This window comes from Pezoporus wallicus, unplaced genomic scaffold (genome assembly GCF_028554395.1).
Source record: "Pezoporus wallicus isolate ANWC-B61680 ecotype Strahan unplaced genomic scaffold, APGP_CSIRO_Pwel_v1 contig_2908, whole genome shotgun sequence".
NCBI classification, from domain to species: domain Eukaryota; kingdom Metazoa; phylum Chordata; class Aves; order Psittaciformes; family Psittacidae; genus Pezoporus; species Pezoporus wallicus.
In genome coordinates, this window is record NW_026642179.1 from 2,332,154 (window position 1) to 2,353,010 (window position 20,857).

The following is a 20,857-nucleotide window of genomic DNA, read 5'->3' on the forward strand; positions in this document are numbered from 1 at the left end:
GTTCCTGGCAGCCGGGCAAAGAACAGTTTGCAGAGCTCCGACCTTATTATTGGGAAGATTTGCTGGGAAACACCAGGTCAAGGATGGACTAGCACCACTTGAGAAGGGATTCAGCAACCGAACCGCGGCAAACAGCAGCTGAGCAGTACCTTCTTTCATAAAAAGTGCTTAGGAAAATCCATGTTCTTCCTGGAGAAGCCGTCAGGGGCACGACTCTGGCAGTGATGGCTCTGACTTCACCTGCCTCTGTAAATGAGTCACGGAGTGTTATAAAAAGCAAGGACCTGCCAAGTCTCATTTCTTGGAACTGAGTGGAAATTTCAGCAAGCAGCTGCTCTTTCATTAGTTTATGCTTTTCCTCTGCGGGTTTCTTGAAGAAGGCCTGGAATCACATAAACTTTCAAGCACAAAGGACCTGTTGCTATGTTTGGATAACTGTGGCTCAGTCCTGGAAGTCTCTGTGTGTTTGGTCTAAATCTGATTTTGATCTTCACGAGGAATTTTGGTGAAACCTGGAAGGAGAGTCGGGACAAAATTAAGAGGTAGGTCTTTCAGGATTGGCAATTCAATCCAATAAACGGAACCTCAAAAATCAGATTAACTTTACTATGTATTACCTGAAAGGGGTTCTTTTCATCTTGCTGATGGTGTTGAAAGATTGATGTTTTCTAGTTTTTCTCTCAAGTCACGAAAGACAAAAACTGACTGGAAAGTGAAATCAGTGAAAACTGATTCTAGGAGAACAGCCTGGTTTTAGGAGTGGAAGTGGCTCATTATAGAAATCACGACTGTGACAACAGCATAGCGTGAAGACTTTGGCTACCTGTAAGCATACCAATTGTAATCTGTGCATGGGACAATTCCCCCTTGCCAAGTGAAAGCCACGTGTAAATTGTCAGGGTCAGGAGGAATGTGGTGCCAGATGGAAACAACATAAACAGCTGGGAGATTTCATCTGGGATTTAGAGTAAGGACGGGGGATTTTTGTTCTGATAGCCCACTTGTTCCAAAGGTGCCTTCGATACACCTACTTCTTCGGGGAAGGATTTTGCTGTGGAGTCTTGGTAGGTTTTGTGTGTGGCTTTTTTAATTCTTATTTTTGGTGAACGCTTGCGATCACTTTAAACATCCACCGTATTTCAGCCCGGCCCCGGGGTGCTGCTCTCCGCACCTCCGTGAGCGCCGGGTAACCGCAGCAGGGAGCGGACCGGCGGCTCCGCACCCCGGCAGCGCGCAGAGCCCGCATGAATGGGTCGGCTCCGCGGGACTCCCCGCTGCCTCGCCGCGGGACCGCCCCGGCCGCGGGCTGGGGTTGGGGCTGTGTCGGCGGGGCCGTGGCCATGGCCGGGGCGGGGCGGAGGGCCGGCAGAGGGAGCTCGGCTCCGCTCCGTTTCGCTCCGCCGCTGCTCCCGGTGACCGGCGCCCTGCCCGCGCCGCTCCGGCACTTTGTTGGCCGGCGGCAGCTGGGATCCCCGGCCGCACCGAACGGACCCCGCGGCAGCCGCCGCCGCCCCCCCCCCCCACCCGGCGCGGGAGGAGGACGCCCGGAAGGGAAGGTAAGGGGCTGGCGGGGCGGGATTTCCCCTGATCGCCGAGACCCCCTTTTTGTTCCGCGACCCCCAAAGCCGCCCGGCTTCGTAACATGGCGAATCGCGGGGCATTAACCCCAGGTCCCCCTGGGGCGGGCGCTGCCGCCGCTCTCCGCTCGGGCAGGGGCCGCTGGGAAACTCCCTCCCGGCACCCCGCGCTGAGCAGGGCTGTGCCGCGGCGGCTGGGGACGGTGTGTAGCGCTGCTGCCCTGCCCTGCCCTGCCCTGCCCCGCCGCCGTGGCTCGGTGCACACGTAGCTCTCGGTGTGTATGTATAGGTGTACGTGTGCTTTCCTCCTCCCTCGCGGTAACGCGAGCCGCCGCCACACCTGCTCGCACCTTGCCCGCCGGGATCCCGCCGGTGCTCGGGAATGGCAGAGTCCGTATCTGTGCCCTCCTGCCTCACCTTCTACCAGGTGACTTGGCTTTCTGTCTTTATTGTGGTGTTTTTCCCCCGGTGGTTAAGCTCGCTTTTGCAAAGGCGGGATGTATTGCTGGTAGCTGGCGCAGGGCAGCTTTCAGGAGGGATTATCCTGTTGCCTGCCCGTGTTTCTTTGGTGCTGTGCCCTCCCGTCTTCCTCCTTATCTTCTCTATCTGCTAACTTTCTCTGGCTTTCTTACTCTTCCTGCTCCCCTCGTTACCATGACATGCGTGCCTTTATGCATCCGCCACTGCATGATGGATGACCTGGGCACACGGTGGGAAACAGATTTGTGGCATTTTGCAGTATGAGCTAAGGTGCTCCTGCCCCCTCGTAACCTCAGTAGGTCTGTGCTGTACCTATGAAACCCTTCTTTTAAAGCCTAATTTAAAGCCAGCTAGTAATAGGCAGTTGAAGAAGGGTGGAACAAATGTTTCTTAACGAAAACTGGCATTCATCCCTGGCAGTGTTCAAGGCCAGGTTGCACGGAGCCTTGGGCAACCTGGTCTAGTGGGAGGTGTCCCTGCCTGTTGCAGGGGGATTGGAGCTAGATGATCTTAAGGTCCTTTCCAACCCTAACTATTCTGTGATTCTATGATGTTGTTTGGGAAACAACCGTCCCGCTCAAAAGCTGTGCTTTGCTTTGGCTCATGGGTCTTGTACCCCTCAGAATTGTGGACATGCAGCAGTAGGACCTTTGGTGGAGTCTGCTTTGTTTACTTAAAGTGAATTACTGAAGATAAAAGTGCTACTGCTCTGTGGTGTTTCTGCTGAAATATTGACTAAAGGGTGAATTTTATGTGTCTCTGCAGTGTAGATCATATTTTAATTGTTCTCTCCATCATCAAAAATGTGGTCCTCCTCCCTTCCTATTAACCATCTTTCTTCTTGTTTGTGATTGTGCAATGTCTGTATGTCAGCTATAAAAGTTGCTTACAGGGGGGAACATAAAAATGACCATTTTTGTTGTTAGCAACTGGAATTACTGAATCAGCATTGTGTGACCAGTGTCCTTTCCATGGAATGCCCATGGAAATGCTGCAGGGCTTGCCCTCTGAGAAGTGGTTCTCTTCAAGGCCAGGCTTGAAATATGTTGGTTGTTTCCTCTTGGTGAGCAGTGGGGACTGCAAAGAGGTCACAGGGTTTCCAAGGTGTAAGGCAGACACAGCATATCTCATCTTGATTCACAGTTCACAGGGAGTGTAGCATTATCAGCATACGGGTATCGTCAGGTAACAAGATACTGTGCTCAAGGCTCCACAGAAGCGGGTTGGGGCTGCTGCTTGCTTTTACTGGGGGAGGCTGTGGAAATATAAGTGGCTTTGGACTTTAATTGTCCAACTGGCTTCTATTGTCACATACTCATAATAGCAGCAGTATTGAGTTATGCCTTCTCGCAGCTCAGAATGCATGCTTCTGATTGCGTGTAATTCTGCAAATAGCCAACGCATCCCATTAGATTTAACTGGGAGGAGGTAGCACCCTACAGGCAACAAAACCCAATAGTGATTATGTGCTGGGTTACATATAGCTATAATAGAGAGGGCAAGATTGATCTAAAGATACTTAGTTCTGCTGTGTAATTCACAGACGGAAAAAAAAAATGCAGAAGTTTTGCACTTGGTGACAGCTAAATTTGTGAAATATGATGGATTTTCTTCCTGTCCACAGTCTAGCTGTAAATAGCAAATCAGTCACAGTAACTGCTGCACTTTTTTTCCCTGTGAGTGAAAGCTTATTAAAATCTAAACATCTGAAGTTGAGTAATTGGTGCCCTTAGTGTCAAATATATAAGAACTTTTATTTTCAGCTGCTGCAGTGAGGTAACAGAAGACTTCAAGTCCACACAATGGAGACTGCATTAATAAAAGTGCTTGCTAACTTTGATTTTAGTTTCTAGCACTTGTTGCTCTTATATTCCTAATTACAATTCCTGCATTGCTCTGTCTTCTGGAACGATGAAAGAGTGGTAAAAGGTATGGAATTTTCTTGAAGATACAGCTTTGCCAGACAGAAAAATGAAGCCCTTGGGTCTGTGACCCCTCCAGACTCTTTTCTCTCTGCTGTGGGGCTGGTGGCAGAAGGAAAATGCATTTAACACCTTCGAGCTGTGTTGCTCGTGGTACAGTGTGTGTGGCCTGATCCTCACATCTCCATTCAAAGAGAACTGGAAAGGTGAATTTGCCACGCATTTTATTTTCTGCATGTGGATATGGCTTTTTCTCACATTTCCTTTGAAATGAGGATTTGTTCTTGCTTTCTCACTTAACAGCATCTGGTTGTGACCCCTTTGTCCATAGGATTTACAAGTTTTCGTCATTCTAGTCCTGAGCTGGGTTCCCAAGGAGGTTAGTCAACAGCTCATGATTAGATGGGTTTTAACTGATCTTGAACCCTTAGTATTTGCTTTGTGGTACAGAGAGTAGCATGATGCCTGAAATGCCCTTTTTCCTCATAGTAGGGCCGTATTTGCACAATACCTGCTAAAACTGTAAGTCACAAAAATTCCATCTGTAACTAAATTAGTAGTACAGTTATATATTGAATTTTTACAAAGGAATTAGAGGCTAATTTCTTGTTTTCAGTGGTAGTTCTCTAGTTTTTCCCGTGTTAAACACTTTACATTTCCAGAAACTAGAATTCTTGCTTTCAGGGAGGGCTGTAACCACTGCCATTTTATCTCAGCTCCAGAGTTAGACTCTGATTCATCCACCAATTTATTCATCCAACATGCTGAATTTCTCATGGTTTCATGCAGATCTTGATTTAACCCTGATACCATGAAATTTCTTTTTCCCACCCCAGATCTCAAGTTAGATGATGGCTGTCATTCGAATTTTAGAGTTTGCTGGCAACTTTGCCTGTTAATGCAGTCCTGAATGACTGCTGGAGTTCTCCCCCTTTGTGCCCATAGATGAACTTAGGTATAAAGTCATTTAAAGTTTCAACTAAATCAGTGGGACTGTTTGGTGTGTGTGTATTGGAAAGCGTTTGCAGAACTGTTTACAAAACATAGCTCTTCTGATACTGAAATAGGTGAGACAAGGTGTCTTTTATGTTTGATACGCAAAGATCCTACGTAATGCTGCTTTGTTGCCTGATGAGGTTAGTCACAGCCACCTTGGAAAGGCCACAATGATGTGGGAAGAAACAGCCTTCAGATCTGTTTTGTGGGGAGGGATTTTGTTTGGTTGTTTTTTGTTTGTTTTGTTTTTAATTGCTTGTCATGGACACTGGGCGGATAAAAAATGAATCAGTTACGAATGGAAAGGTTAGCATTAGCTTTTGAGGACGTGGTTTCATTTTAAGCAGTGACTGTAGCCCACAACCACTAACACATGCCTTTGATTTCATTCTGTAATGCCAGATTCAGTAATTTTTTTTAAATATTAGCCAACATAGGGCCTTGAATTCTACTGGTGAATGCTTCCAGTACTTTTTTCCCTTCCCTTTCTATGCCAGTGTCTCTGTAATAAAAGTTACTCATGCTGTGAATCTGTGAAGGATTAAGATCTAAAGTGGAAATAGCAAATTACAAGTTACTTTATTTATTACCTTTGTCTTTTCCTGAATAGATTTCCACAACCGTACGCATTCTGGATAGGCAGAGCAGATGTCTCTACCTTCAAAGGTGCAGGGTTAGTGTTTTCCATGGAATTCCTAAATCTCTGCTTAAGTTACCCATTTTCCTGGGGTTTTCTGTGGTTTTCTCATGCATAATGTCATCCTCAGTCCTGATGGTGAGACTGGGGATTCTACTTGCATTTGTTCTTCAAGCTTCACTCTGGTTGGCATTTTGACCATGGAATTTGCTATATCCTCCATAAAACTACAGAGGAAAATACGCCGAACAAACCTGTATAAAACTCTAGGTTGTGAAATGGTGAACCTCTTATCCTGTGATGCTGTGAAACCTTTGAGTATTTCAACAGACTGTTTAGTAAAACCTCACCATTTTAAGAATGGTATCTGTGGAATGAGAGTAGATGCTATGGATGTTCAGTAATGTGAAGTATGTTTTGTGCAGACAACTTCTTATTTATTTACTTATTTTAAAAAAATGTATTGGTTTTACATGGGATGGAGGAATTCTCTTTTAATAATCCAAAATGTTACCACTTATGGATTTGCTGGATTGTATAGATTACCACTGAAGGTAAGGGAACATCTGACTTCTTTGAAACCTTCCATGAGTGTAGAGGAGCTGTATTCAGCTGACTTAATTGTGAAGTTTCCATAACTGCTTCCTGGGGCGGGAGGCTGGAATTTGTTGTAACTGCTGGATGCTTCAGCCTTAGTCTACTGTAAGAGTATCACTGTGAGCATTAACATATGTAGCTTGGGAGTGTTTGTAGCTGGAAAATAAATGGAAGACTCATGGGATTTGTAGGTATTACTTTGATTTCTGCTGCTGCATGCAAAAGCGTTTTTAAAGATTCAACCAAGTAGAAAAGCAGGCACAAGGCTTGCTGCTTCTCCCATGAATTCTTCATTCTCCTCCCCCTTGCCTTCTAGAAATTGGCTCAAACGAAAGGAGAAGCTGAAAGTAAGATATAAACAGTACCTTTTTGCTGTTCATTAGTATAGGTCCAAACCCACTAGGAAAGGGAAATGATACCTGAGCATACCCTTCAAATCAGCTGCATGAAACTTGATCTAAAACCCATGAGAAATACATGGGATTACAGAAGTCCATTTGCTCTTCAGTACCTACAGATGCCTGGTAAGACACAAGATTATCCTAATTTTATCAATGTTTTAAATTAAGGTGGAATTTGACATTGCTGTGATTTGTTCACTTAATGCTCGTAGTGATTTGCCTTTCACCTGGAACATGAACTTTTGGTTAATGAGCACTTCCTTTCATTCTGGGGTGGTTGGGAGGGTTTAATGTTAATTCAGCCCTCTGAATACTCCTTTCATGAAGACTGAGGATTCTGCTCATCATTCTGATGTACTCTTTCTTCTTCCGATGTCACCACTCTTTCGCTTGCTTCCACGTGTGTCTGAGGGGTTGTCTTCTCTATTTCCCACGTCAAAGATCTCTTTGTTTCCAGTGTAAAATATAATTTGGAGTAATTAGCCTTGAGAAAGCTTTCTTTTTCTAATACATAAGGGGTTTAACACTCGGTGTTTCAGGAAGTTAGGTGTCTGGTTGGTGCAGGGGTTCATTAAGAGTTCAGTGCCTGTGAGAATCCCAGTGTATCGTAAAAACATTTTCAATGTTCAGCATTATTACTCAGAGCATGTGAATGTGAGACCTTTGTACAAAGAGTGAGACATTCATCTTGCGTGTCGAGTTCTTCACTGTAACTGAATGCGTATGACAATAATACAGCAAAGACTATGCAATGAAATTAAGTTACATCATGAGGAGCTTGTGATATCAAGTTGTAATAAAATTCAGCTTGAGGATCTTCTGTGCAATTTTAAAAATTGGCATGGAAGTGTCAGACATTTATAGACGTGCCTTTAAAGTAGTTTTCAGTTTTGCACAACATGTCTTAAAAAGCCAGTGAGTGCATTATACTGCCTTCAGTTGGAGATACAGATACACATTTCATCTTCAGAATTGCATGGTAGGCTATGTATATAAATACACATTTTTCTTCTTTTTACTTCAATGTCATCTCAGGCTTTCATTTCCTGAAGTGGAATTACTTACTCTCTACTCCACTATTATAGCATTACTTACTGCTTTGCAGTTCTTCCCATGCTCTCGCAACCTTAGTGTAATGTTTCTTTTCTTCTGTTTCCTTCTCTTCCTGTATTTAAGGATAAAGAATTGTCCAGGGGTGAGGGCAGAGGGCTGGGTGGTGGGACAGTGGAGGGTGGAGTCTGTTCCTATTTTAGCTGCAAACTTTGTTATGGCTAATAAATCCGGTGATTAGCCTCTTAGTGCTATCTCATGTACAGAGGGCAGGACAGAGTAAGGAATCTGGACGTTGTACCTTAGTGTCCATCAGGTAAGTCACCCCTGTGTGACGAATGTCCTACCATTGCCAAGAAACAAACGCAGCTTCTTCCTTGTAGCCACTGGTTTCCTTCTCATGGCTGCTTCTGTGCTAAAGTGCTGCTGTGTTTTGAGCCTTACCTTCAGCTTTGGTCTCAGTACTTCTCCCTGCTCAGCCTGGCCCCTGGGTGAGTTCTCAGTGTTTTTCTTCCTTTTCCACTTGCCTGAACCATGTTTCTCTACAGTCCTCCATATTCTAGTCCATCCCATTCTTGAGTCTTGGTATAATTTTAGTCTCAAGGGGTTTTGTTTCTGTTTATTTATCCTCTAAGTTTTTTCTACCCTTTTTGTTCTGCTTCACTCTTTGGTTGCACATAGTGCCCTATGTCCAGGTTCGCAGAATGCATTTCATGCCACTTCTTGCAATAAAGCTCTTTCTTGCTCACAAACCAACTCTTTTTCCCATTTTGTGTAGTTAGTCTTTATTCCAGCATCTTCTGAAATGCATTTCAGACCCATTGATCTCAGTGGGAAATATCACATGTGCATTTACATGGGTAGTCAAGTCTTTGTGGGATAGGGTTTTAAAAGTAATGCATTCTCTAAAGGTTTAACACCATGTATTTTGTCTTGGCAGTAATTTTAAGCTTCCCTCAAGCAGTTTTAGAGCTCAAGACCTGAATAGGAGGTGTTAAGAGTGTGTGTAGGCATTTGTTTTCTTTGTGTGACTGAGGTGTCTGATACACACACAAAAGTCTGTTCAGTCAATGTCTTACTGAATATGAATGCGAGATACTCTCAAAAGTGCCTCCAGTACATGGTGGCATTTGTTCTTTTCTACTTAGAATTTACAGGTTTTCTCACTTTTGTATTCAAGCTGAATGTTGACATGCAAGAAAAGTGAGCATTCATATGTTTCTTAAATAGTGACAGAGCGGAATACAGCCCTGGAGGACAAGCAAATTGCTCTCGAGGCTCAGTCTTGATGGTGACTGAAGTCACTGTTCTGTGCTGCTTATCAACAGTTTGACCTTCTTCAGAGGGGCTTGGACTTCCAGGTTGGGGCTTTGGCAGATGAGGTGGTCCCACTGGCATGTGCAGCCCAGTGTTTCGTGCTCCACAGCAGCAATGAGTTTAGAGCAGTTAGCAGCAGTGAATGACTTCCTCCTGGGGAAGGAGTGTGCTGACTTTTTTGGAGGGGGTGGATGCTCACAGCATGAGACCATGCCATTGGATTCCTTGAGTATTTTAAGCTGTACTTTTATAACCCTGAAAGTTCTTATTGTCCAAAGAGATCTCCATTTCCTTTTAAAAAGTCATCTCAAGATCTTGTTTTTGGAGCCAGCTGTTTTATCTCTTTGCCTTAGTTTTCCTGTTTATAAACAAAAAATATCTGGCTCTCAGGAGTTCTGTGAGTCTTAATTAACAAATGTTTATACAGCCTTTTGAAGATAGAAAGCACCGTGTAAATGCTAAGTACTGTAACTGTTACTTCTAGCTTCTCTGTTGTAATTGCAGTAATAAAAAGTTTCAGTGCTGGTGGTTGTATTGTTGTTATTCTAGATACAGTTTTCATGAGCACCGGAGACACTGAGGGTGGTGGTAAAAGTCAAGGTACAGCGTGCGGGAGAGCTGAGCTGAGAGAGGCTGTGCTTCCAGCTGCGAAATATTTGTGAAGGACTTGATAAACAAAACAAACAGAAAGAAGCCCGTAACTGTGACAGAACAAAACCTCTTCTGCAGTATGTCAGCTTCTGCAAGTCACAGGGCTAACAGGGGAGTAGTCTTTGCTGCTTGGTGGTTCACCTGATTAGGTGTGAGCTGGCAGCAGTTGCATTCATGACATTTGTATGTAAAACAAGGCATCTTCTGGAGATGATTGATAATTGGGAGTATAGAAGAAGAGACGTGGTATAAATCACAATTAGCTTTTAGGATTTTTTTTTTTTTAGGATTTTTTTTTTTTTTTTTAGTAAAACATTCATGACTTAATGCTGAGCTATTTTTATTAATGTTCTTTCGCTTATCTCGCATAACCAGCTTGTTAAAAGAGGATATGAACACTTTTTAAGCCTCTGACTTACAAATTGTGAGAAATGGAAAAGAAGATTGATTCCAGCAGGCTTGAAGGTAGATTCATTTCTCTTCTACTTAGCAAAATGAAAGAGGGGGAAATTAAACTAAAGACTCAGTGGGCCAGTCAGTTTTAACTAGGTAGAAAATCATTGGATTTAGCTTTAACGTACCATTTCATTGTAGAGCTTTCACCTAAAAGAAAATAAATGCAGGAGAATTCTATTTTGGTAAATTGATGATAATATCTCCAAGTAATTTCTGCCTAAAATAATAAGGGTGTGAAAAATAAAAGAGAAAGTAATAACAAAGGAATACTGAGGGGGAACAATTACTTTCCTAACACCTCCTGAGGATCTGAGGGGGTTACTCAGTTGCATTATAAGAAGAATATTGTGCTGCTGGAATGTTGGAGAGGATTGATGATAATAATACTGCTTTGAAGAAAACTTCTCTGTTCTTCTTACTGTAAACATTTGAAATAGGATAGGAGGAACACCACACCTTCTGTGAGTTCTTTCAGCGTTCTCAATTGCTCGTTAGGAGATCCTACTTTGAATATTGTTGTTAGACATTTCTGGTGATTTTTAGGGGGTTCTAGTTTACTAAGTTAGGCTGTCAAACTGCCTACAACAAGTTATCTGTTTCTAATCATATCTTAATATCTAGGATAATGCTTATTTAAATTGCTAGAGATGCTTACTAATAGCTTCTGGATCAGTTCTAATTATGAAGACATGATAAATTAACACGTTAGAGAGGTCCCATGACTCTGGACTATGTGCAGCATGACTTTGTAGTGGCTGCACTGCAAGGACTTCTAAACCAGAAATAATGCAAAGAAGGAAACTGATTCAGTCCTTTAAGATTATGTATAAGCAAATTTTCGGACAACTGAGCATAGAAAAAAGCACTAGCCTTTTATTTACTTATTTAATTTTAGGGAAATCCTATTTAAAAAACAATTATAAGCGTACAACCACAAAGTCCTTCTGCATAGAAATAGAAGCAGTTTAAACACACAGAGGGAGGGAATATAACCCTGAGGCCCATATAGAGATGTCCCAAATGGTGGTGGGGTGGTGGGATGGTGGGATTACAAAATGTTGCTTTGCTGAAAATATTTTCAGCAGCTAAAAGTGGAAGACAATTCTTAGTGTTGTATTAAAGCTGTTCTTTCTGTATTGTGTGAGGCTAGTGACGCCTCATTTTGTATAAAAGTCTGGGTTTTCTTCAGGGATGTAGGAAAGAGCAACTTTTTTATGCTCCCTATGTAGAGCAGTACAGCAACTTGATAGGAATTTCTTTTTCTGTTATCCTAGACTGTAACATATAGTAGTATAATAGCTATCTTTTGATGTACAGAGAATCTGCCTGAGGGGCCATCATTTTAAATCATAATATGAAATGCTGTTTTAATAAGCTTTGCTCCTTGCACATTTTAAGTGCAAGGAAGTATGTGTGTTGAAACCTTGCTAATCCTATATTTGCACAGAGTATTTGGCTTGTTCCCTAACTGTCAAGGAATTAATGGTGTGCTTCAATGAGATCTTGCATTACTAGACTGTAATTACTTTTATAAGAAATTCCACACTGCATTTCGTGGTGCTTTATAATAAATATACAATAAATTAAATTAAATTGCCGTTGTCAAAACACATGAGCAAAGTAGTCTCATTCCTATCATTCATGTACTCACTGGCTTACGAAATTAAGTGATTTCCAGTGGACTTCCAGGCTCTTCATACAAGTTGGTGAGGTTTGTTGTGTTGTATTGTTTTGCTTGTGCTTGTGACAAGTTAAAACAATGGTGTAGCTGACACGGAGCAATTCCATTGACAAGATGACAGCACATCTCTCCTGTACTTCCTCCTTTGCCCTTTTACTTGAAAAGGGAGGAAAATTTCAACACATATTGGTCCACTTAATGAGTTCCGGTCCTCGTCTGACCTGTGACAGCATGACCTCTGGCAGTTATTGTATGGTGACAGGCTTTGAATTCAGTTATTCAGAGGAGTGCCTACAGCAGAGATGTCAGGACAGTGCAGGCATGTCCAAGCCGGCTTTAATTGTACTCTCCCAGTACCAGAAACAGGCTACAGTTGCATGGGATGTGGTGCACTTCATGCCTTCTGGCTGAGGACTGAGGTTCTTACTGTCATGGTTAAATTGGTCCAGTACCCAAGCTTGGGTATGGTGTCTGCACCATAGACACATCTTCTGTCTGCATGCTTTTCTGGAGATCTGCACCTAGCTAAAGCAGACTAGATAGCAAATAATACATATTGTTTGCTTTTCAGGTGGATAAATCAGTGGGATGAAATTTGAATTTCAGGGTATCTACCTAAGATTTTTCCCTTTGGTTTATTACAACAATTCCTATGGTCATAGGTTCTCCCGGTCTTGGCTAGTGGCAGGAGGCTTGTTGTAGGAGGCACTCATTTTCAAGAGATTTTTATTATTTAAACATTGGGTCTATTTTTAAGTCAGATAATCTATAAAACCTGTTTAAAGCCACAAGGGATCATTACATCATCTAGTTTGACCTCCAGAGTGTATGAAGGAGGAGAGTTTCTGCTCTTCTGTTTCTGGTAGAAAAGCGCAAAACAAGATTCTTTGGCCTGAGGAAGATAGACACAATAATTTAAACTACCTGCCTCTGGCAGCATTGGTACATCAGTGAATTTTGAGTGGTTCTGTGTTTGAATTGTGTGAATGCCAGTATGTGGTGCTATCCTTCAGATGCTCTTGTTTGCATTTATATGTTTCCTCCTCTGAGATTTCCTCCTCTGCATACAGACCTTTTCCCCCAAAACCTCAGGCTAAAAGCAGATGATCCTGGAGTCTGTACTTCTTTCTCTTAATGTTTCACTGTATAAATTGTATGAACTCGGATCACTTTCCAAACCACTACATACTTCTCTGCGTGATCATTTTTTGCTCTAACGGCAGACTGAGATGCTTGGTTGCAGAACAGTCTGTAAGAGTTAAAGGCTATATTGTCCTGTGGGAGAAATCCGTAGAACTGTTGAAGAGGTTCTGGTATAGTTTCACCTTGACATTTGAAAGGCGAACCTATATGGGGCCTTCCTACCTCCTAGACCATGGAGATGGTGCTGTACAGTGACTGGGATGTCCAGATGCATGCTGTGCTAGCACTCCCGATAATGCCAGCAGTAACACTTTTATCTGTGGTTGTTGTCTCCCTTATGTCTGCTAGTGAACAAGATTTGCAGATGTCACTTCAGGCAATGTAGGAAATTGAATCCACAAAGACTGTGTGGGAATGTCACAAGTAATGCAAGTCCTCCTTGGGCTTACCCCCCCCCACCTTTGGAGAGCTTTAGTGCAGTGACTTCTTTAGGTTGTAAAGAAAAGTGCATGGTAATTTTACAGATGACCTTGCTCTTTATGTGCTCCCTGCATGCCTCCCCTGAATGGAACTCTTACTTCCAGTAAAAAGGAAATGTTCTGAGGCAGTTTTGTTGCCATGATTACATAAAATAATGGAGACTTCCAGATATTCCTCTGTTCTACTCTGTTGTAGACATGTGCCTTCAGGGATCAACTGACCTTAAAAATGATGCATATCTAGAGTTTAGGGTCATTTTTGTTGTACAGGAGTGGGTTTTTTTCACAGCCTTTGGGGTGTTGATACTGTACTCACTGACTAGAAACCATATGTGATTATGGTCCAAATGTGCACTCTCCACTCTGGACACAGATTCCCCCTAGTGCTTTTTGAAATTCACTGAGTCATTGCTCTGGCAGAAAAAATGCAGGGCTTTTGCCCTCTCTTGCTCTTTCCTCATTTATGCCTGTGAGACAATATGTGTACGTATTCTGTGCAGATAGTTTTTCAGTTCTTTCCAGTTTTGCAAGAGCTGTGTATTTTGTGTTCATCTAGATCTAGTGTCTTTCCTAGGAAAACCACATCTGGTAATGTACATATTGTACACAACGTACATACTGCTGTCTTCAGCAGTTGATATGTTCCAGACAATGATGTAGTTCATGGAGTTCACTTTAAAATCTAATGGAGCATAGGCTCTGATGTATAGTGGTACTCAAATGTTTGTGGCTGAGGAAGAAGTCTTCTCCCCTTTCACTGGCTGTAGTAAGCAGAAATCTTTTGTTTCAGAACTTACTGAGAATTGCCTGAGACCTACTCTGAGCAGTCTGAAGGTGTTCTTCATTCCTGTTGGAAATGTTCACTGATAAAGCTTGGTAGCGGTGTCCATGAGAAGTTGCCCTCAACTACGGGGGAGAGGGTTGATCAGGATCAAAATCTTGATCTATAAATATTTACTTGTTTCGCTGATATTAATAGCACAACTTGTCTGCCTGTTGTCAAACTTAAATGCTTAAGAGATTGAGGCCCAAAATCTCAAATAAAAACAGCAACCCACAACAAAATACCAAAACAACCCCCTCAAAAAATTGTGTGCTTTTTTTACTAATAGGAGCTTAAATCATTTGGAAATAATTTAAAAGAGTTTGTCAACATTCTTGTTAAGTTTTTTTTTCTGTCTTCATCTTACTGTGAGACACATCTTTTGTTTGAAGTCTGTACTATTTTAAACGAGCGTTCTGTTTTCATGCAATTCTGCTGGGCAGTGTCAAGCTCCAGACATAAAAGCAAATAAACCAAGAAACCCCGTCTGTTTATTTGAGATGAGAGGGTTTTTTCCTGAGAAAAAGAAAGGATATAAAACTACCTAATGGTCTCCCTTGTCTCCACTTAATGTTCCTTGATGTTCCTCTGCATCGCTCTGGGATTGCTCTCTCTCACTGGTATGTCACTGGGATATGAACTACAAAGAAATCTTAAAATGCTACTGTCCTTAGACTGTGTAGTGAAGAGAGGCTGAAAATGCTGCATTACATATAGGTTGATTCTGAGCGTACTTTGTTTAGCTGTAGGTTTCAAATGAGAGGTGAAAAGTCAGAGATTGATGTGTTTAATGAACGATAGCATCTTTTGGGTGCTACCTGCACCCTAGTGAAGTAAATGTGAGGATTAATGTCTTTGGTTTGCGGCTGTTCATTTCATAATAGCTGAGATCTCTTTCACTCATTGGCTAATGAGTGAAATAAGACTGCTCATCCTCAATCTTACTACTCAGTATTGTCTCAAACTAAGCTAAACAACTTTTACTGTAAACTTGTCTAAGCTCTTCTGTATTGAAATCCATCACAATTTTCAGTTGCTTGCCAGGCTGAAGAATTAGCTTTCGTGCAGTATTGGCATGGTAGGGTTAGGTAGGGTTTACTAGCAGTAGTAAGTGATGTGATGATGAAGAGGTGGGTGCTGTTGACTGAGCAGAATGGTAATGAATGGGGGCTCATTTCACCTCCATTAAAACTTCAGTGTGTGACCCTTGAGAGACGGGAGAGCCTCCAGGATCCCCTGCTATGAGGCACTTCATTGTGTTTTCACTCAGCTCTTTATCTAGACTTACCCCTTTAAAGGCTAACAGTTAAATGGGAAGTGTATCACTAATTTTCTTTCTTATGAACCCTGTGCTCTTCAAAGTGCCCATTGTATAGATGGAGCAAAAGAAACTGGGTTTGTTTCCATGTATTTCTACAGTGTCCAGGTCTTTTTGCACTGGCTATAGACCTCTGTTGCTAGCTACTGGACAGTGAAAGCCAAAATGACTGCCCCAGTGATGCTAAAAAATTAAATCCCTAGCCATGATATCAGGTAGGGCTATGACAGCGATTGTGAACAGGTCTGGAGTGGGGAATGTCAGTGCTGCCACTTGGGAAACCAGAGCTTGTAGCTTTTATCTCTTTTCTGCAAAGCCGTGGGATTCTTCTGTTATCTTGAGTTCAGCCTGGTAAGTCTTGTGAAAACAATAAAACGGCTCACCTCCAGTACCATGATTTTATCTTGAATTAATAATAAGTTGTCTTTTCTCACACAGGCAAGTACTTTTGTTTGAAACTAAAATTGCTTTATCTTCTTGGGGATTCTAACACGTTAGCTAACAGATTAAATACGGTGGTTTTTTTTTTTTCTTCTCCTAATAATCCTTTTGCTTTCAGGCCTTTTGATCTGCCCTGTATTTTAATGAGTCGTTTAAAAACAGGTATCTATTTTGGCAATTTGACTGTGATGCTCTCTCTCTCAAATCACCATTTTGAGAATGACATCTGAGTCTGCCTATGTTTCTGCATGACTGGAAACTGTCACTACTCATTTAAACTTATTAGTGCAGGAAATGGATATGCTGGTTCATCTAACAGGGATGAAACATGAGGCACCAGCATTCAAATTCAAATGGGTTCCCTAGAGTAAAGGAAGAGGAGACTGTAGTCATGAGAGCTTGGACAATTAGGGGGAAAGTGGCAGCTCAAAGGGGTTTTGGACACTTTGCCTACAGGTTGCTAAAAGCAGGTTATGTAATTTTTGGGCAATTGAAGAAAATACTGTGTTTTAAAATGCAAGTTTAATAGAAGGGTACAGTGCTTTAGCTGATGATTATACCATGGAAGATGCTAAATTTTGCTCTCAAGAGGAACCTAAGTTGGGAATACTTACTGTGGGGAGTGGGAATGAGCATTTGAGAAATGAGACCTTCAAGAGGGCAGATGCAGAGCTGTGACGGAAAGCTAGATCTCTGTAATGGCTCTTGAGAGTCCACCCATAACACTGAAGGTGTGCAAAATGATGCCTAAAAATGTAGACCTGGAGAATGAAGGCCACAGCATTCCATCTGTCTTTAAAATGCCTGAAGCACTCAGGACACACGAGCACCACTGGCACACAGTCACTTTTCTCATCTAAAAGGGCTGTGAGCCAAAAGAGCAGAAAGAGACAAAAGGAGTTCGTGGGTGACTTCAGCAACTGGCCCTTAACTCTGCCGCTGCTCTTCTTGCAAGGCTGTAGTATGTGAACCCATATATTTTAATTTCTTTATTCTTCCACTTTGTTGTACATAAGTATTTACCCAGAAGAGAGATTATTTTCCCCTACCTCTTCTCTCACTCCTGTGCCTAAATACAAGCCCAAACCTTTCTTGTAATAAGAGTCTTTTGATTAGCAGTACTTTCACCATTTGAGACTAGTGGTGTGCTAAGATGAACAACTGGCGTTTCAGAAACTGTAAAACTGACCTGACAAAGTGTGATTTTCAACTTTTTATTTCCCTTTTCTTTTTAATATTTTTCTTTCCTTCTCTCAGCAAGTTGTAGATGTGTCTTAATTCTGATGCTGTCACTGGTTAACATTTCTGCAACCTATGGAGAACATACACTCTGAAATGCTTACCTACTCAGTTGGTAAACAGAACTTAAAGTCATAAATGAATCTTGTTTTAACTTTTTTCTTTTTCCCTAAATAGAGTTCAGACTATAGCAGTAATACAATGATCTTGTCTGAAGCTGATGGCTGATAGTGTTCCAAAGGTGATCCAAAAATTCTAGACTGGTTTGGGTTGGAAGGGACCTTAAGGACCATTTAGTTCCAACTCTTCTGCCATGGGAATGGTTAGGACAGACTACATGTTACTAATGGATTTGTGATTTCCATACTACCTCTCAATAACCCATTTATTTCTCTGTAACAACCTAAGAGTTGTGACCCTCTGCTTAACTGCCAGCATTTTTGAGGTAAGTTTACAGTTTTGCTAATCTCAGATGTCTTGGAGGCTCTTAACAGATAATATTGGAGGAAAAGGAAGTTTTGCAATGGTTAAACTTCCTGAAAAAAAAGGTTGTCAAGATTCCTTTAAAAATAAATTAAAAACAAGCCCAAGAAATTCAATGAGTCATAGTTTACAGGAACATCGGATTTTTTTTCTTTGTGATGATAACAAGATATATTTTTTTCCCATTTATCCCAAAGGAAGGCAAACTCCCAACTTTTGTACTGGTGCTGCACTTCAGTATTGCAATCATATTTAAGGGAATAGTATGAAATTTCATCCATTGCTAAAATGAGGATGCTTCTGAACAATTGAGAAGAGTCCCTTCATATCCGGTTTAAACATTGAATGAAAGGAAATGATGAATCAGTTGAAAAAATGTATGAGGAATTTCTAAAAGGCGCAGTATAAATAACCAAGCTGGACATTTGCAGAAATGTTCACAAAGGCAAGCCATTTTCATTGTAGCAAGTAGTCGGCAGCTCGCTGATTTGGAAGAGTATGATGTTTCACTAACAAGATAATTAATTCCCATAACACAGTGGTGAGACTTTGGCTCAGGTTAAACCTGGAATATTCTCTTATAAAAGCACTAATGCTAATTAGTGAATGAAAGATTTCTTCCACATAAGGTCATGTTTCCTGTATGAAGTAGTGACCTGAGCTTAAAGAAAGCTCTTACCTGATCAGCCTTTGAGGTATTGCACTAGGGATTACATATATTTACAACTTTACACTAAATAACATTTTAAAAGGATGTGCTTTCATCTAACGGAGATGTATTGTATGTCAAATTTTCAGCTCATGGGGACCATCCTGTTCTCCCTCATGATTTTTTTCACAACTCATTGTGTTCTTTCTTTTGAATCTCTCTGTTGTGCATAGGGTTTTCTCTTGATCACCTTGAAAGAAACCCTGGTTTTATGATCTGAAGTGAAATATTTTTATTCATTTTGCTTTGTTTTTTAGGCACTTAATAAAAAAGTGTATCAATAGTTATCTTGTCCATTTTGTTCTCACAATTGCAGTAGTGTGGATTATCAGAAATCTGGTTTGTCCTGCACCTTGAAAGGAAAGTTGCTATGGTAACTGGGCACTGTATATCCCATTTGGGACTTGAGTTAGGTGTGCACACTTCATTTAAATTTCTAGTAGTCCGCTTGAAATGTGTTAAGTCTGTGGACTCATAAAGAATCATCTCTGGTGTACTAAGAAAAAGTAATCCCTCACTCTGTGTCTCCCTCACTTTGCTGCATCCCATTTCTCTGTGCCTTCCTTCCCGCTCTGTGTTGAGTGAGCAACTGGAGATGCTGCTCTGGAGCTTCCCAGGTGCTGATGGGCCGCGATGAGGGGGCTGGCCAAAGGTGTTGGTCTCCAGTAGCATGGCTCTCCCTCCATCAGCACAGTGCCTGGGGGAAGGGGACACTTGAGGAGCTGATCACGATGTGGGAACACCAAATTGATTGGGTGCAAGGTCTGGGTGGGTACTATCTGCACCACTGGGTTTCTGCTCTTTAAAATTGCTTTCTGTTCCTCATGCTTTAAAAACAGGCAGATGTAAGCTCTGATAGTTGGCATCCTGTACCCTGCCAAGGCATTGCTTCCTTCTGAAGCATTGCACAGATAAGTTAATGTCCTAGAGGTTGGACCTTGTCCAGGGTAGGTCAAGCACTTCCTTTTCATCACCCCTCTTCTAAGAAGATAACGAAAGTAAAAGGGGCTGCATATGCACTTAAAGGAAAGGAGGAAATCTTGATTGCGATGAACTCTTAGAAAACGTTGTGTAAATATTTTTACATTATCTAGTAAGAATAATTCTCTCCTCTTTCATTTTTATGCCTTTTTTTGCCAAGCTCTAATCAAAAGAGTTGGTTTTCTAAGATTCTGGCATCTCTCACATGCAAGAATGTGACATCTGCTCTCCTTCTGTGTAAGATGTTCTCTCTTATTTTGGGTGAGGTTTTACCACTCATTCTGTGATAGGGCTGTGGGCCAACCCTTTGGTGCCCCTAGGCACTCAATGGAGCAGAGCACAGGCTGGGTCACAGATGATGGGCTGGGTGCTTCTCTGAGCTTGCAGCTGGATTGAATTACGATGTTGAGTTTGAATTTTTTTATAATCTAGCTGAGGAGTTTAGCACCGTTTGTGAGCTGTTTGTAGTGGGTGCTGGTTCGCACGTTCTGGAGCACATCTAGGTGAGAGAAGAGAGGCTGGGAGGGATAGCAACCTGCATTGCTGGTTGTAGGTGTATTTCACATGTGTTTCATGATGTGCCTGGAGTAATTGATAATCCCACAAAATCTTTGTAAGAGTCTTTCTTGCCATCGTCTGATCCTGCTAGTTTGTTGCATTTAACTTCTGTAGGCTTTGTGCTAGGTGTGTTGGGACATTGTAAATATTTATTCAGTTCCAGATGGTAGCTTCCTATTGCCTACTTCTCATCATCAATTTATTTGCAGCATTCAGTGGTGGCTGTGGCGCCTGTGGGGTAAAAAATAAAGAACAGATGGATATTTATTGAGCTTGAACTGTCTTTGAGCCGTGCTTGTGGTGGGGATTCCATGACTTTGTGGTAAGCAAGAGGCCATTTTGGTAATTCGGGAACTCTGTAGCTTCCATTTGCCAGGATATCATCGCAATGTCATTCTTTCCCAGAAGCATGGGGGGAATCTAGTTCTCAGCTAATACTGCCAGTTCCTTTGCCCTTGGAGAATATTATTCTGCAGATTTTAGGGATTATGTTTGGTTTGTTTGTTGTGGGTTTTTGGTGGGCTTTTTAAAGCCAGTTTTAGTAAACAAGTTGAACTTGCTCAAGGCTAGAGATACAAAGGCATTTAGGATAGTGATCTCAAGCCTTATGCTGAGACATGTTTGCACACCAGCTCTGTTACCAACCTGGAAACCATAGGTAATTTGTTTTCTGTGTAAGTGGCCTTGAAGATGAGACAAACGGAAAGTATTTCAAAAACCAAAGCTCATAACTGTCCTTCTGCCTTTGCTGGAGGTAGAGAAGAGGGAGTTATTGTGCATGTCCACAGTTTGGTTTTGTTTTTTTTTACCTCTTTTATGATCTTTGATAGTTGGGACTGGAGTAGTGTTTTACATAGTTCTAACTAGAAATCTGTTGATGTTTTGTATCCCAGTCCTGACTTGAATGCAAATAAACAT

At 41.8% G+C, this 20,857-nt stretch overlaps 1 protein-coding gene across 3 annotated transcripts in view; it reads left to right on the forward strand.

Annotated features, from left to right (window-relative positions):
- Positions 1–234: 234 nt before the first annotated feature.
- EPS8 (epidermal growth factor receptor pathway substrate 8) overlaps positions 235–20,857 on the forward strand; it is a 136,493-nt gene continuing 115,870 nt past the window's right edge. For 2 of the 3 annotated variants that reach the window (XM_057427905.1, XM_057427911.1), the window contains exon 1: positions 235–542. The gene's annotated coding sequence lies outside the window, so the exon portion shown is untranslated. Of the gene's footprint in view, positions 543–931; positions 1,065–20,857 lie in introns of those variants that run through there. The other variant, XM_057427906.1, reaches the window with a different exon arrangement.